Raw genomic sequence first — 16,601 nt, forward strand, 5'->3', positions numbered from 1 at the left:
GAAAACTAATATTAATCATGATATTAATATAAATAAAAATGTTTGTATTTAAATTATAACTATATTTAAATTATAACTATATCAGTGTTGAAACCCTGTTAAGCAACACTACAGTGTGAGACACACTGCCTACAAGACTTAGGATGTGTTAAATATCAGTAAACTTGAGCCTGCCGTGTTTCCAATTCAGAGCACTTTGCCAAAAATTACCTATGTTCTGCTCCTTTGTTAGGGCAGATAGATAATGTTATGGCCATTTCACTGTATTTTGTCCTGTAACAATTTAAGACAGAAATGTGAAAGTTCACAGAAGTCAAATGGAGGCATGTTCTCTTCCTTCCTCCACTCCTGTGCAGACGTTTTCCAGATGCACACAAATTTTGTCTGCAGTGCCGGGTTGGAAGTTGTATATGCAGTGTTTAAGAATTCATTTAAAATACACACTAGCATAAACCACAGTTGTTGCACTTACTACTTTATTATTTTTTGTGTGCATTCTTGTAAGGAGTACAGATACAAATTTGAGCAACCGTTGTTTAATGCTGCCCAGTATCCAAAAGCCAGAGTCCTTCCTGAGTTGCTGTAATTAAGGGGAAATGGGCTGATCTTAGGCACCACCCAAAACTACTACCCAGGTGTAGGGATAGGCACAGACCAGACACATACAATAGAAAACTCTCGTGGGTTTTGTTAGCTTTTTAATAATCTGACAAATTTCTACTGCTTCCAGTATCCACATGAATGACAGATTTATGAATCTGGCAGGAACCTAAATTCTTCCTGCACCCCTCAGCAGCACATCTAGCTGAAGTGAACTATGGATCTCTGTGAAGGAAACCAGTGTAAAAATGTACTCAGCACACCCTAAACCCAACCTTTTTCATTTTTGTATTGTCAACACTTTGGATAAAATAGGAATTTGGATCATCTTCTTTCTCTTTCAAAGGCTTTTAGATTTAAGAAAGTGTTCTGCAACAAGCTGAGCATGTTTGGTAACGCCCACAGGAAAGCCTAAAGGGTAAATAACTTGTGAATTTTCTGCAAGAGACAAATGAGTCCCTTTTCCTTCCCCTGCACAAATACATGTTTAAAACCAGTGTCAAATGAGAGTTGCAGAGCAAATCCTGACCATTAGGAAAGTGCCAGGTGAGGACCTTGAGAGCCCCGTGGGGCAGGGGAACCCTGCTTTCCTTGGCTGAAGCAGACAGTACTTTTCCACTGTGAGCCTGAGCAGCCTGCTGGCAATTCCTGTCACACAGCACAAAGTGAGGCAAGTACCAGGCAGCGTCCTGCATCCTAATAGTTTCCATTTTCTTTATTTCTGTTCTATGTTATTTTTGTTGCCGTGATTAGGATCTCCAGCTATAGGGATGCCATATACTGAGCAGTGTAAGAAAATGGTCTTTTTTTTCCCTCTCCGTTTTTGTGTGTGTGTGCTATGTGGTGTTTTGAATTGTGGGGTTTTATTGGTTTCTTTTTTTGTTTCCCTTTTTAAAGCTGAAAGAGCACAAACATGATTTTGCTTCACAAGTTTTCTCCCTAAGTGACAATCTAGTTGCTATCACTGCTGAGGGTGGGGGTTAAGAAAGTCTTTGACAAACCAACAGAAAACTCAAGTTGCTGCAAGACACATTTTTGAGTGTTGAGTCAATATTATTGTGTTCTACTGAGGTCCACGAGAAAGGTAACCGAGCATGCATAAGGAAGGTGGTTGTGTAGAGTTGCTGAATAGAAATAGCAAAAATAGTATTTGGCAGAATAAAACTTTGTGGTTACTTTTGGTTTAATATTTGCTCAGCAAAGTAGAAGAAGTGATTAGCAAGTAAAAGAAGAAGCAAAAGGCAGCCTGAGCATACACCCTTTTCTTTTTTGGTACTAACTAGCTCAACAAATAAGACTGTTTAGAGGGTTGAGATTGTAGCCCCTTTGAAATTAAACTCTAATTCAAGCAGTCTTATAGATTTTATGCAGGGGGAAAAAAAGTCTGATCTATACCACGGATTGAATAAGTATATGGAGTGTAAGGGTGTTTGAAATAGCTTACACCTTTCCAGAATTTTTCACAGAGCTATTAAGGTGTAATCATCCTAACCCCATTCTTAGAGCCTAGATCCTAGATTTATTTCAGGATCTGATCTCACTTGTGCTCAGGATGATGCAGTAGCCCTTTCAAATAGGAAGAAAAAAGTGGAAACAGAGAAACTATTCTAAGGCTGATGCCTGTCAGAGGTGGCAGGGAGCTGACAGCACCATGGACCACATTGCCATTGCCCTCATCTCAGTGGTCCTGATGATTGGAAAACACAATTTTTTAAAAAATTAAGAATTTAGCTGACTACTTGACCATGAAAACAGAGTATTTTCAGAAATACTAAATGAATTTTCCATTCTACTTCTAGTAAGCAAAAGCAACATCCTTCCTTTTCTTTTCTTGCACTGCAGCACATCTACAATTTCCAGGATGAACATTCCTATTTACTCATCTTTAGAACCTTTTGCTATCGATACAAATAACACTGTGAGCATGGAAACACACTTTCACACTCTTGAACTTTCTACCAGCAGCACCTACGCAATATCTGTTTTATTGAACACACTTTAAAGTCATAACATCCTGAAAAGTGAAGTAGCTTCAAATAAAAGAAAGGAAGAGATTTAAGATCTATAATTGAATGGAAAATACTCTTAGAAGTCTGCAACTAACAGAACAAATTAGATGGTGTATTTAGATGATGTATTACTGAGAAAACCATTTATGAAGTAATAGAAATTAGTATCACTGCATGGACAACAACGTTTTACACACAGGGATCAACACCTAAACATAAACCCAGAATTTCAGGTTGCACAGAAGGAGGAGGAGGAGGATCTTTAGTTCTTATTAAATGCAGGGAGGTAAGGACTTTAGCTTATGAATAATTTAAACATGTGCATGTCTCAAAAGGGCCAGGGAAAGGAAAGCTACAATTATATGAGCACTGAATCAATGAAATGTGATTGACATCCATATAAAAAGTTGAAAAGCACTTTAATGTCAAGTTGTTGGTTTCTCTGAGCACCAAAACAGAGGAGGTGACAGTAAGAGTTTGGCTATTTTATTTCATAAGGAAAGAATGAAGAAGGCCAGAAAACTTCTTACACATTTAGCATTTGGACTGTGAAACCCCCTACATTACAGCCTCTTACCTTTCTGTGTGTCAACTTTTAAAAAAATAATGTTGCTATAACCAGCTGAAAGGGGTGGATATGCTATTACATATTGCACTAGGGGGTTATATCTTTACCACTGGCATTTAAACCACTTATCAGAACAAACATTGCTCTAAAATATCATTAATCTGAGTGTTTTTAGAAAGCATTGCAAAAGGAAGGGACTTTGGGCACACATGTTTCAGGCATTTTCATACTGTCCTCTAAGCATGCCTGGATTACTACTGTAGATAATAATGATATATTTATTCATTAACACATCAGCTCTTTGATTTAATACCTTCATTCATCGATGGGCATACCTTAATGATGTGATGAACAAATGTGAGCAGGTTTTCTACCCTGCAAAAACTTCTCAGGTACCTCAAGTTAGGACTGCAGTTTATGTAACTGTGGATTTTTTTGTGTCTTCTTTGCAGTCTGTCACAAACAAGGTGTGGTTGTCCCACATGGCGCTGGCAACACTTACTCCTGCTTCGAAGAGCTCTATGTGCCTTCTTAGATTACTTACAATTCCATATTAGATCACATTTACAACCAAACCATGTTTCAGGAGTCACTGGATGGATTCAGGAAACATCTCTTCTTCATTTCCCAGGAGGTTTCAGGCTACAAATTGTCTGCCTGGAGTAATTACAGCTGTATTTACAAAGGAAATCCCACGGGATGTTGTAAGAGCACTTGCTTTGTATCTATCTCCTTTTTCAGCTGGCTGGTCTGCAAACCCTGCTTGGCCTGAGAAACAGCAGTGGCAGAGCAGTTCTTCAGCCTGACATAAGAACCATCACAGCCAGATGTCTGATCCTCTCCTCTCCCATTAACAGCATCAGATAAACAGCACAGATCTATTTATGAGACTGGTTAGCAATGAACTCTGATTTGTTATCAATTTAACTATTCTGAATATTAGATTACAGCAAACATCTCCTTTTAACAAAAAATACCGTGAGGCTATTGACTGGAATACCTTAAAAATATGGATACTCCTTCAAAATCCTTTAAAGAATGTTAAAGTAGTACTGTCTTTCTTCTCAAAACCATTTAATTTGCAAATATCCTAAGATGGGAATTGCATTTTGCATTTCCCCAGTCCCAGTGTAATCTCTGAAGATGCCCAGCACCGTAATTAATACAATGCACATTCCAGTTCATTCAGCATCTCTCTCCATCCAGCATGCACAAGCCTTTTGGAGTCTGGAGATGAGCACTAGAGTAAATGTTTAATTATCATTTCATTAATAACAATGCAAAGGGGTAACAACCAGCAGGTTGAAATTTTGCAAATAGAGTTCTGCTCACTAGTAATTGAAATGGCAAATTGTCCCAGTTACTGGGTGAGTATTTACACAAGAATGAGGAGGCAGCATTGGTAAGGACACGTAAAATTGCATGGAAATGATGCTAACGTGATTACTCACAATATTATAAAGGGAAATTATTTTGGCTCAAGGAAAGGCAACAGATGGTTGGGAAATAATCATAAAACTGTAACTACCGATGGGAGGAACATGTTAAGGGGGAAAAAAAAAAAAGCAAGGACAGAATGGGATGAGGAAATTTGATTTAACTGGATGGCCATTAATTTCCATGAACAACGAGTATGCAGTTCTTGCAGCGATTGTTCTTAGTTAATTCTTTTCTATGTTTTAATTCTCCACATTTTTCCTTGCCTAGTGACATTTGAATTTTAAGTAGAAAGTAAATGGTGTCAGAAGATGGAACTGCCATATGTGCTTGCTCTGACAAAAAAATGGTTGATACAATTTTTTTTCTTTTCCAACAAACACATATGTTCTTACCTAGAACTCCTTTTTCTTGAGATCGGATTATGAATTTCTTAACGTGGGTGCCAGACCATCTGTCAGACAATGAAGTTTCCCTAGGTCTCAGTAATACACATTACACTTAAGACAATGCTTTTTTGTAAGTATGATCTATTTTTTGGATTTCTTTTTTTTTTAGTCAACACTTAGTAAATGTATATAATTTTAGGTGGCACTCAGGTGACATGGATTCAGGAAACAGGGTACTCTACAAAAGCAGGGGAATGGATACCAAGAGAGGCAGAAATTTGCAGCCTTGGGCTGCTAAAATACAACTCAGCAGTGTTTTGTCCTGATGTCTGAGAAAAAATAAGAGACTGAGTTAATTTCTCATTTAAATGGAGCTCTGTAGAGACATTAAAACAGAGCAACTGAGTTGTGAGGGCAGCCTATGTTCTTGGGTTTACTCATTCCTGTTAAGTTCCTGACTTATCAATAGAATGGAAATTCATATCATTAAAGATTTTATCTTATATTAGTTATCCAAATATATACATGCACTTTGAGCCCAATCTCCCGCATCTCAAATAAAAATACCTATAATTTTATATGGATTTTTTAAAAATGTGTTATTTCTGAGATATATCTTCTGAGATTTTTGGGTTTGGTATAACAAATATTTCTACTTTGTGGGAAAAAATAGAATCTATATTTAAAGAAACCCTAAAGCACTAAATAGACTTTATTTTTTCAAGATGAAAAAGAAAAATACAATTTAGATCCAATTCTTAAATGAAAGCTTTCATTCTGAAGTCAAAGCCTTTTAGCAAATGTGCTTTGATTAGGTTTGCTGATGGATTCTCTGTTCATTCAACATAAATTTCTCCTGCATCCAGCTGTCAGGAGTTTAGGGACACAACTAAACCTTCTAAAGTCAGGCAAGTGGGGATCCCCTGAGGGTTTGGGGTCTGTAGGACAGGACACCAACAGTGTGAAGGAATAAGATGCAGCAGGAAGGAAGGATGTACCACAGGAAATTTGCTGACATGAAATACAGTTTAACCATTAGCCAAATGCAGAGCTGGAGCACTCAGAACTATTTCACAGCTCCAGAGGAATTTATGTATTTTCCCCCAGGTTATCAAAAGTCACACCTGACTTTTTCCCTGTATTTTGGTTTTTTATATTGGATTGTCCTCTGTGCATTACTGTTTCTGATTAGATTGGGGGTTAGGATTCTATTTTTGACAATATTAAACTTCACTGGACGAATCCCAGTTATCTATAAAATCATAAAAAAAGAAAATAGCTGAGCCAGACACATCATTGTGTTGCCATAGAAACAAGAGACTCTGTCTGGCCTCCTCATTCCTGTCGTTTTGTACACGAAATCTCCAAACTTTGAAAATGTTTCCTGGTACCACACTGTCATTTTGTGGAAGCAAACTCAGTTTACAGAGGAATTGACAGATATTGGCTTTTACCCCATTTTAGGACAGACAGCACAATGTGACAGTGGCAGATGACAAGAGAGATAAGGATTCCTGGGGGGAAAAAGAACCCTCCAGAGATTTACAAAAAATAAAAAGTAACGACCCATGCTGTAGTGGCACCATTGAAACAAAATGCTGCCTTGCAAGAATAAAAATACCTACTTTATAGAATATATCTGGGGGAAAGCAACAGAAATCTCTGCAGGCCATCATTATTTTAAATTCCTGGGATGCATATCATCAAGTTAGTATGACTTTTAAGGCTCCAATTGTACATCCGCATTCATAAAAGATTACATTATAAAGATCAGAGCTATCAGAACATCATATCTTTGTTTTTCTTGATGTATCTTTCGGCAGTAGTGAGTACCACAGAATGCCTAGAAAGTTCTGGGAGTATTAATTGGTACTTCCAAAGCTTATGTCTAACTAGATCTATTGAAAATCTAAAGCCAGAAATACTATTTTTTAAAGATTGCACTCCTGTTCCCTTCTGAGGAGTTGACTGTGAAACCTGAGTTTTTTAAAGACAAAGCATCATCACTGCATAGCATCCCGTGAGGAAGCATTTTTACCACACAGCTATGACAAAAGATCTCATCCAAAAATTAAGTACATTAATATGAAAAAGATTTTTATTTTAATTGAAGTACTTTCCTTTCTGCCACATGTAAGGTATTTTTCCTCTGAGAACTGGCTTCTTTTGCCCTTTTTTATATTTCCTGAGAACGCTTTTACTCTAAAGAAGTTAGTTTCTAAGAAAATCAGCTTGAATTTGACCATTTTTTACTTTTGGGACTTCAAGATTTTTTTTTTTTTTTTTACTTGTAATTAATGTAAGGAAAACATCATTATTGTGATAAAGAATGAGGGTTTCCCATTCCCATCTGCTTATGTATTATATAAATTCAGGTCCTGATTATGTCCTGCAAGAGTGATTCTGCCAGCTGTGATATGGGGTTGAAATGCCAATTCACATGTGCAGCCTTCTTCTACTTCCTCCTGCAGTTTCACCAGAACAGCTCGCTTTTAACTATTAGAGATTGTTTTTCATTCCAGAAAGCTTTAATCCAAAAGTGTTTCCCACATCAGCCTGAGCTCTGCATTCTGATTTAGTTCTCCCTGCATTTCACTGGATTTCACTGTGGCCTCTGCAGAATTTGTGCTCATCCATTTATGGCATCTCAGATAAGGTCAGTTTCTGAAGAAATAATGAGCTACCAGATGTTACCAAGCAATCACAGGGACACTGAGATTTCTGTGCATTCATTAAACTCGGACAGATTTGGAGGAGTTTTTCCACTCATTGGCTGTCAAGTCATTTTTCCAAAGGATGACAATACAAGACCTCAATCAATACACAGCTATTATAACATGCTAAACACAAGTAAAACTTTGTATTTTCCTCTAGCTTGGCATGAAAATTTCAATCTGCATACTTAGCATGCAGGGGTTTAAGTATAGACAAGACATACCTCACACAAAACCATTTTAAAATATTCCCAGAGCGCCTGTTGAAGGGAAAATACAGCCCATACAATACAGCATTACAACTTCTATTCTTGTAACAGCGTAGCTGGAGCTGGAGAGAGCCACTTAGGGAATTCAAAAAATACTTTCAAGCATCTCAACATTTAAATCAACTCATCTGTCAAGAGAAAAGCATATCATAACTCTTCAGGAAAAAAAAAAGGTATTTTCTTTTAGGATAACATAAATCCAATGAGGTGTCAAATATAACCACATTTCACTCATTACAATGGCAAGTCACTGAGAACGAATTTGCAACTCAGACAATTCATCAGCCTATTCCTTGTTTCAATTTTTCATGCCTTAGCTGCCAGCAATTTTATTTCCTTTTATTTTTCGTTGTTCATGATGATTTGTTATCAATGAGATGGGCCTGTGCAAATGTCATTATTTCTTTGCTGGAAGTTTTGCTTCCCTGGATGCAGCTGCTGCTGATGGGAACGATGTAATTGTGAATTCAGAGTAGGTCAGGCACTGTGACACTGCTGCTCTAAAGGCAATGACTGGTTTGGGGTTTTTGGCTGACTACCCAACCATGTACCAAGCAATGGTCACACCACTGTGGTCAGAAACCTTTTGCTGTTGCAAGCTATTAGCAGCAATTAACAACATAAGCTATTTTTGCCCCCAAGAATCCCTAAAAGTTCATTAAAGCTGTCTTCAGGCAATAGTGGGGCTCTACCTTAGCACATTCACATTGTACCAGTTTGAAATCAGATATTCTTTTTGAGCTGTTCGTGCAGTTCACTTTACTCTATGGAGTGATGCTGTTACTTTGTAACAAGAGTTAACTCCACTCACCTTTCTTATTGAAAGAAACTTAAATGTAATTCACCACAGGCACACCGTAAGGTGTTCAATGGGTTAAATGCAGCTATGGAAGGATATAAAAACTTGGAAGGCAAGAAAATGCACAAACTTTACCATTTTAAAAGTACAGAGGAAGTGGAAAGCAGATAAATGCAGTATTCACCTAGGAGAAAATGTCTAAGAAGTATGCATGAAAAACAAGCATTTTAAGGAATATAAGAAGGAGCAATAAATAACGATCTTCCTTATTTCTATATAACCCTCTGTTGACTCTTAGTCACATAAGAAAAAATTATCCATGCATGATTTATTTTTCAAATCATTAGGTGGAACAGTGTTATAAGCAATTTGTATAACCAAATATTAATGATATCCAGTGCAGAGATGATTAAAGGACTGTGATACAAGCTTTCCTTATCCCTTTGGAGACAGCAACAAATAAAATGTAGACAATGCCCATTACAGCTGGTTAATTGCAGTACATCTGTATTTTGCCCTTCTGAATGCCATTTAAACCCAAACACAAGTGTGCATGTTCAAATGTGGGGTTCTGTTGGGTTTTTAAAAAATCTCAGTTGGGTAATCTGAGAATTTGATTAATTGAGCAACAGAATAATTTACTCATTTCTATTGCCCATTTTTATAAATTACATTCTGATACCAATATCACCTATTTATGGGCAGCTACTTATTTATTGCAAGGCAAGCCAAGAAAAAATTTCATCTCTCCTAATGGGACAGCACAAGGGTTACATCAACTGAAAACGAGCAACCAGCACCAAATTTACTCAACTAATGCAAAGCTAAACTTTTGTGACCTCATAATATTTTAAAATAAATTATGGCACAATTTCAAATATTTTAAGTAGATGGATAGGAACTGGTAGAAATTTTCCAATGCATTTTAGTTTGCAAGCTCTGAGGAATTTGGTGTGGTACTTGTGAATAGTTCTAGCAATCCTTAATAAGATGTTCTAGGAAGACTAATTCACAGAATTAACTTAGAGACATTGTCAGGTCTCCAGTCTGCAGAGCTCTGGGTGCTTCATTATTTTTCATCTCTGTTATCAAAGCTGAAAGGTGCATTGATTTGAATCTTCCCCTCTCAATGCTGATTAAAATTTAGTAGAGACCAGCGCTCAGCGCTGCCACTGGGATTCCAAGAGAGACACAGCAAACATCTGGCTCCAGAGGAAAACAGAGGGAGGATTTCTAATTGGGTTTGGTGTGCTGGTGTGTCCACACTGAGCCAGTAAGGGAGACAGGAGCTGGTGCAGGGCATCCCTGGGTGTGTCCATGTCCTGCTGACACAACTGATGGACCAGCAAAGATGTGTGGGTTTCCTGAACACCTAAACAAACTCTACAGGCTCTGAACAAACACTTTCTGGCCCTACAAAAAGTGTAGCATTGCCTACAGCAAGTGAAAGCAGCTCTATGGGAAGGTCATTTAAGGTACATGTGAGCAGTAAAGGTGGTTTCATTTTGGTGCACTCACGCAGCAGCTGAGGCAAGATTTGGCAGCAGAGGTGTTGGTGTGAGTTTGTGCTGGGCACTCTGAGCTCGTGCTGGGGACAAACCTTGTCTGAGGCTGCACACTGGCATCTTCTCTGCTCTTTTTGTCCTGCCAGGCTCAGTTGGCTCAGACCTGGGCTGCTGTCATGTGATTTCAGCACATATCAGCACTATCTGACATGCCTTAAAAAATGTAACTGGCATAAGCTGCACGATTATTTGAACCTTGGCGTTTGTAATAAATAACTGCAGTGGACTGTCTCAACATTAAAACATGATACAAGGGAATAAGCAGCTTGGTTTTACCAAAATCTGAGGCAACATTTAAACAGAGAGATAGAAAAATTTTTTTTTGCTCTAGTAAAATCACTGATCAAGGCCACAAATCCACTCTGTACATCTGCTTCTTTTTTCTCCAACAGTGTACACATTAATCTCTCCAAAACAAATCACTCCAAATGTAGGTAGCACAACAAGATACTGATTTTGATTACAGCTTGTAAGTATTTTTTTAATATAGGTCTTATTAAAAGAAAAGTGCCAGCTTTAGTTGTGGCTTATGTGCACATATTTTATCCACATATGCAGCTTAGAGAGAAATAGATAATTCATACAGTTGAACTGGTAAATTAATTTCTCAAAATCTCCAGACAGAGAGGTATACAGATCAATTACATAAATCCTAAAAAAAAAAGATTAATTCTATCAGATTGTCTGACAATCTTAAAAAAAGATTCCTCAAATAACATTTATTTTATAGGACATCACAAAAAGGAATGTCTACTTGAAACTTTGATTCTAAAGAACTACTTCATCTATTTTTAATTTAATGCAAATGTTGTAATTTTCTCCTATTTTCAGTGCAGAGAAATGAAGCAAGTAATAGAAAATCAATTTCAACTAGATATAAGTAAATTATAATTTACTTTAAAAGTGCATCTTTGGTTGAACAGCAGCTTTGTGGGTTTTAAGTTGAATTCAGTAAATAACAGTGAAAAAAAGGAGACAAATCTAAGTGTTTTCTTTTCAAATGTACCTAATTCATGCATTCTGTTTTAAGTTCTGTAAAGGTGTTTAAAAAAAAAGAAGGTAAAACCCTGGAAATAGAGCAAGACATTTCTGTTCTCCAGGAACAGTCTCTATTCCCAGGCAGCTAGGAAAGGGAAAAAGCCATTGATTATTAATTAATTAGCTAATTAATGAGAACATGCAGCTGATCTGTACCCATTCCACACATACCCCCCTCCCCATCTTACAAAGTTGTTACCTCACTGTTTGCCAAACATTTTAGAGATTAATTCCCTTCAGAAAGCTCTGCTGTCTCTCCTCCCTTTTCTGAAGGGGAAAATCCTAGTGATTGCTTTCTTTCTCTGGCTAATAATTATTCAACTATTCCATGCAGAACAGCAAGGCTTGAGCTGGAAGAATGTGCTGTGTGATAGTGGTTGCCGGTTTGAATTTTACATTCAGAGGGAGGTGTCAACATACAAATCTCACCAGGGGAAAGCAGAATCAAACCCAGACATTTCGTCCTTGGGGTGATACCCTTTATTTGGCTGAGCATATGCCTGTGTGGCTGACTTAAAAGTTATGCTTGAAGATCAGGCCTTTACTGATTAAACAGGCAGGGAAACAATTAAATTATGGAAGTTTCAATATGGTTTAGTTGCAGTCTGTTGCCTGAGAGAGGTCTGCTCATCCTTATGAAAACATGGGGTTGTTGGTTATATTTTTATCCATACAGTAATGTCACTCGTAAGTATTTAAGTATGTAAACACCTCAGGAACTGAAGGACTGTGAATTAGGTGTTTACAGCCGCAATAAATGGAGCTGTTTAACACTGAAGAATAAGATGAGGAGATGGTGTTATTTTCTTACATTTCAGAAGAGAGCAAGGAGTTCCAATTCTGACTGAGGATGTTCTCTATCTAACAACATCTAACAACATCACATCATTCAGTGATCTAAGTGTGGAGGCTGTTTTAAGGCAGGAAAGTTCTATGGGCACAGGAACAGAAGCAATTTACAGTAAAGTAAGAAAAAAGAGTGCAAAAGTTAAAAATTTATATAAAATAAAAGTAAAACGATAAGCAAACCAACACAGGAACCTCAAATAGACACATCTGTGGCCTGGCTTTCAATTCCCAAATGCTGTAATGGAAACTTATTGATCAGAGCAAATCCACTGCAGGATCAAAATGTACACCGAACATTTTTTGTCAAATTGTGACAGAGGAATTCTGGAAGATTGAAAGAACTTTTATTCAAGAATAAAGGGAGGAAAATGCAAGCAAGTATGTCAGCATTTTCCCCTCCAGCTTGTATGATCTGTCAACTCAGACTTACTTTGGATCAGAACAGTTTTTCTTTTCCCACCAGCTTTCTGTAAATTACTCTTTGATTTCTGGAACAGTTTAAGTCACATTATCTAAATAATGCTAAAAACCCATACTTGGGAATATGCTGTCCCGTTTTCTGATACCCTCCATGCAAGCCAAGAAAAACAGCCCTAACATCTCTGTAGTCAGAGAAAAGATATCACAGGGATGCAAAACCTGAAATGGAAAGAGGTTGATGGGATAATTTTAGGGGATGATGGGGGAACCTTATTAAAATATAAACTTTGGACTAAATACTTCCATCCATGGGAATTATAAAGGAATAGGCCTCCTTTTATGCTAAGCTTCACAAGTGCTTACTGGAGCGTTCTCAGGTAATCTCTAAATAAATGGAAAAGAGCTGCTTAAGTGGGGGAGAAAAAGAGTAAATCTGGGCACAGCCCCGAGCCACTGGGAAACCACAGGACCATGGCTACTCACACAGACAGCACGGAGAGGTGAAATGGAAACAGGAGAGACACTAAGGAAGGAAAGGATAGTTTTCTAAACTTCAGATAGTTCAGAATTATAGTAAAGAAAAGCGCCTCACTTCAGGGCACATCGGTTGTAACTAGGAATGGAAAGGTAATGGAAAGGTAATGGAAAAGTAAAAAGGTTGGAAAGAAAAAGTTTTTGCATCAAAGAAAAAAAAAATAAAATGAGAGAGAAGTAAGAAAATTCTTGTGTATACTTCAGAGAAAGCTAACCTTTCTAGATGTCAGGTACTCTCACCTGTTTACCAAGATAAAACACCTTGAATTTTTGCATTGAAATATATTTGCTATAGGTTGACCTACTAAACTTTAAATTTACATACTGGAGAATAATTTCCATCCTGTATGGGATCCATGTTTGTATTTATCAGTGGTAGGCTGTACATGTACACAGAATTTCAGGTTCCACAGTGTTGCAGAGGTCTACGTGCTTCCCTGGTTTACAGGGAATACAAAAGACTGATTAGAAACAAGAATTGCAATTCAAATATTTCTTTTGTGTCTCAATAGTGATGTCTGGATTTGAAATAAAAGGAATAAAGGAATAATGAGTACAGCCCATTAAAAAAAAAAAAAAAAAGATGTCATATATTTTGGGACAGGGAATTCAAGGCAAAATTTAAAAAGGTACTAGCTCCCCATGAATTTGATGCATATTAACTTCAAAAGTCTTGCCTTCCTTATCCCAAATTTTTCTGTCATGGCTTGTTTATTTTACAGGTACCAGATATGCAGATTCGGATACCAGTGGTACTATCTGGTTTTGATATATTTTATCCTCCATACTGCCAAAGGCCAATGATTTGCAGCTGGGTATGAAAATAAAATTTGACTCTGCCTGAAACATGGCTGTGAGGGAGGGAGAAATGAGCTGTGCACTTGTTTATACAAGAAAGATAAGAAAAACTACTTTGATTTGACACCATGCTGTAGACTGATACCAGTGTGCTCAAGGAAGAATGAACTCCCTGCGAGTACTTTAAAGTCAGAATTTCAGGCACACAACTTGGTAATTCAAATATAAGCAACAGCAAAATATTTTATTACTTGCTCTGGCACTCATCCTTCTCAGGCTACCAGTGATGCTCTTTCAGTTAGGCAACCATAAAACTGGTTCACAAATATCACCCAAAGCTGTCTCCTACGTGGAAAAACTCAGGAGAGTTTTCTGCATGCTGGTGCCCCGAATTAAGAAACTGAATTAAGGAAAACGAAGATGAGTGATAGGAGGAAAAATAAAAATGGAAAACAGTGACAAAGAGTGGGCACATACAGGAACTGAGGAGAGGATCAATAAAAAACAGACAGTGAAGTTTGGCAGGATGTTGTTTTCACATTATATCGCACTGGGAGATGCCAATATGCTGAACTGTAATTAACAGAAAGCATTTCAGAGAATTACTTACTGTCATTGTATCCTTCCCTGTTAAGGGCTGACAGTTTGTCTCTGTCCCTACTGTAATTTCTTGTATCTGAACTCATATCTGAAGCTAAATAACTCTCCCTGGGGAGACACTTCATGCCCACTTGGATCTGCACTTCTTCTCCATTAGCAGAGGAAAAGCTCCCAATTATATTTCCCTCCTTATCTCTGGTGTCATGAACCGAAGACTTTTAACACCCTGGTCAGATTTAGACACAGACTTACTCACTTCATGCCCTCAGTATCGACAGAGCCCAAACCTTTTCTTAATGAGGTGTGACTGGCCGCGGGAGTCACAGCCTCACTGACCGGGAGCAGAGAGGCCATTTAGCTCCGTGATGAATCCCTGGGAGGTGCCCAGCCAGGACCATCCTCCCACGCTATTGGGGGTGACCAGAGTGGAAACACCAGGGCTCAGCAGCAGCTACTCAAGATGCAGCAAGAACTGGTGTCCTCCGGAAGGAGAGGAGGTGCTGCAGCGTCCCTCGCTGTTTGGGGGAGCTGGGACAGGAGCCAGGTCCAGGGGCAGGCTGGAATCAAACTCAGCCTGAGAGCAGGCTGAGTTTTCCAACTTTTGACACTTCACACCTCCATAAAGAAATTAATATCATGCATTTTATAATTGTTGTGAAGCACACTCGGGAAGGTTTTTATGCTGGGCTTATTATGGCACATTGTAATGTCACCTTGGCACTACTGTCACACCCTCTTATCCATTACATACATAACCAAGGATTATGCAAAAAAAAGAATATTCATGACTTTTAGTCGACTCTTGATTAGTAAGATGGTTGTGCTATGCATAATGATAGAAAAAATGTTTATCCTGAGGAGCCATTATCCAATACTTGCAGAGCTCTAATCTAAATTCCAAGGGCAATCCATTCTAGAAAATGGGAGGTTATCCACAGTTAAAGGATATTGAAAATTTTGTCCTCTTGTGAAGCTTAGATCATATGTTTTAAGAGGAATCAAAAAACAGGACACCATGTCAAAATATGATTAAAAAATATTGTTTAAAAAGCCAGAAATCAAACACTACCTGTAAAGTGAAGGGTTAAGGGAACCCCTGCAGAGCATTTGAAAGCAAAAATGCCAAGATTTATTCTTTTTGATGTTATTGAAAGGTGAGAACTGTCATCTAGAAAAGGTAAGAATTGACTGAAAAAACATGTGGAGGATGTTGCAAAAACATTTGCAGGCATGTCTGTGAAAGAATATGCCTTAGAAAGCATCTGAAATTGTTCACACTCAAATTTTTGTGAAGTTTCTCAGGGCTGTACAAAGTTAGGAATTGTGTTTGGGGCAACACACTTCAATTAGCATTAATTTTTGTGATGTAATAATATATTCAAGATGATGTGTTGAGACTTTGGAGCAGGACATCCTCTCTCCAGCTTTCTGTGAACAAAGCACAACCCTGCTCTCTTGGCAATGCCAAAGCCTCCCAAGCACCCACAGCAGCCAATTCTAGGTGGTATTGTTCACTTTGGTAACAGAAACATCAGACATAAGTGTTGCTTTAGGAAAGTGACGGGAATTGGAGTGAAAAAATAAACGGCTTGTTTCAGATCGAGAACTCATCAGAGCACAACAGTGAAAAAGTTTCAATTTTAAAGTCTTAATTTGGAGTGAATGGAAAGAAGGCAGGAAGGATAGAACTGCTATCCACAACTACTACATGGCAAACACTACCAAATCCAAATCCTGGAAACCTGCAGGATAGGACTGTAAATAAGGAATGCCATTATTGTCACCTCTTGCATTACACAGGCCAAAGAAATCTAACCTGCAGCTCCTGTGCAGAGCCTACAACTGTGGCTGAGGCTTGAAATATATTCCAGTGGTGGAAAATCCATCTTATGCTCAGGTAAGCTGCTCTCAAGGTTACTCACAGTGGTAAAGTCTTTTCCCAAACCATTTCCTTTTCATGAATTTCCTTAGCTTCCATGCTAGGAGGGATTTCATACTTTGATACTTTGGTG

At 38.0% G+C, this 16,601-nt stretch overlaps 1 protein-coding gene and 1 long non-coding RNA gene across 3 annotated transcripts in view; one reads left to right on the forward strand and one right to left on the reverse strand.

Moving 5' to 3' along the window:
• The window catches only part of LOC125327137, a 69,155-nt gene that overhangs the window by 28,521 nt on the left and 24,033 nt on the right, over positions 1 to 16,601 (forward strand). Inside the window, exon 2 of one of the 2 annotated variants that reach the window (XR_007204139.1) lies at positions 16,390 to 16,486. This is a non-coding gene — a long non-coding RNA (uncharacterized LOC125327137). Of the gene's footprint in view, positions 1 to 11,326; positions 16,487 to 16,601 lie in introns of those variants that run through there. The other variant, XR_007204138.1, reaches the window with a different exon arrangement.
• Positions 1 to 16,601, reverse strand: part of SPON1 (spondin 1) — a 185,802-nt gene that overhangs the window by 13,357 nt on the left and 155,844 nt on the right. The window lies entirely within an intron of this gene.

This window comes from Corvus hawaiiensis, chromosome 6, assembly GCF_020740725.1.
Source record: "Corvus hawaiiensis isolate bCorHaw1 chromosome 6, bCorHaw1.pri.cur, whole genome shotgun sequence".
Classification (NCBI taxonomy): domain Eukaryota; kingdom Metazoa; phylum Chordata; class Aves; order Passeriformes; family Corvidae; genus Corvus; species Corvus hawaiiensis.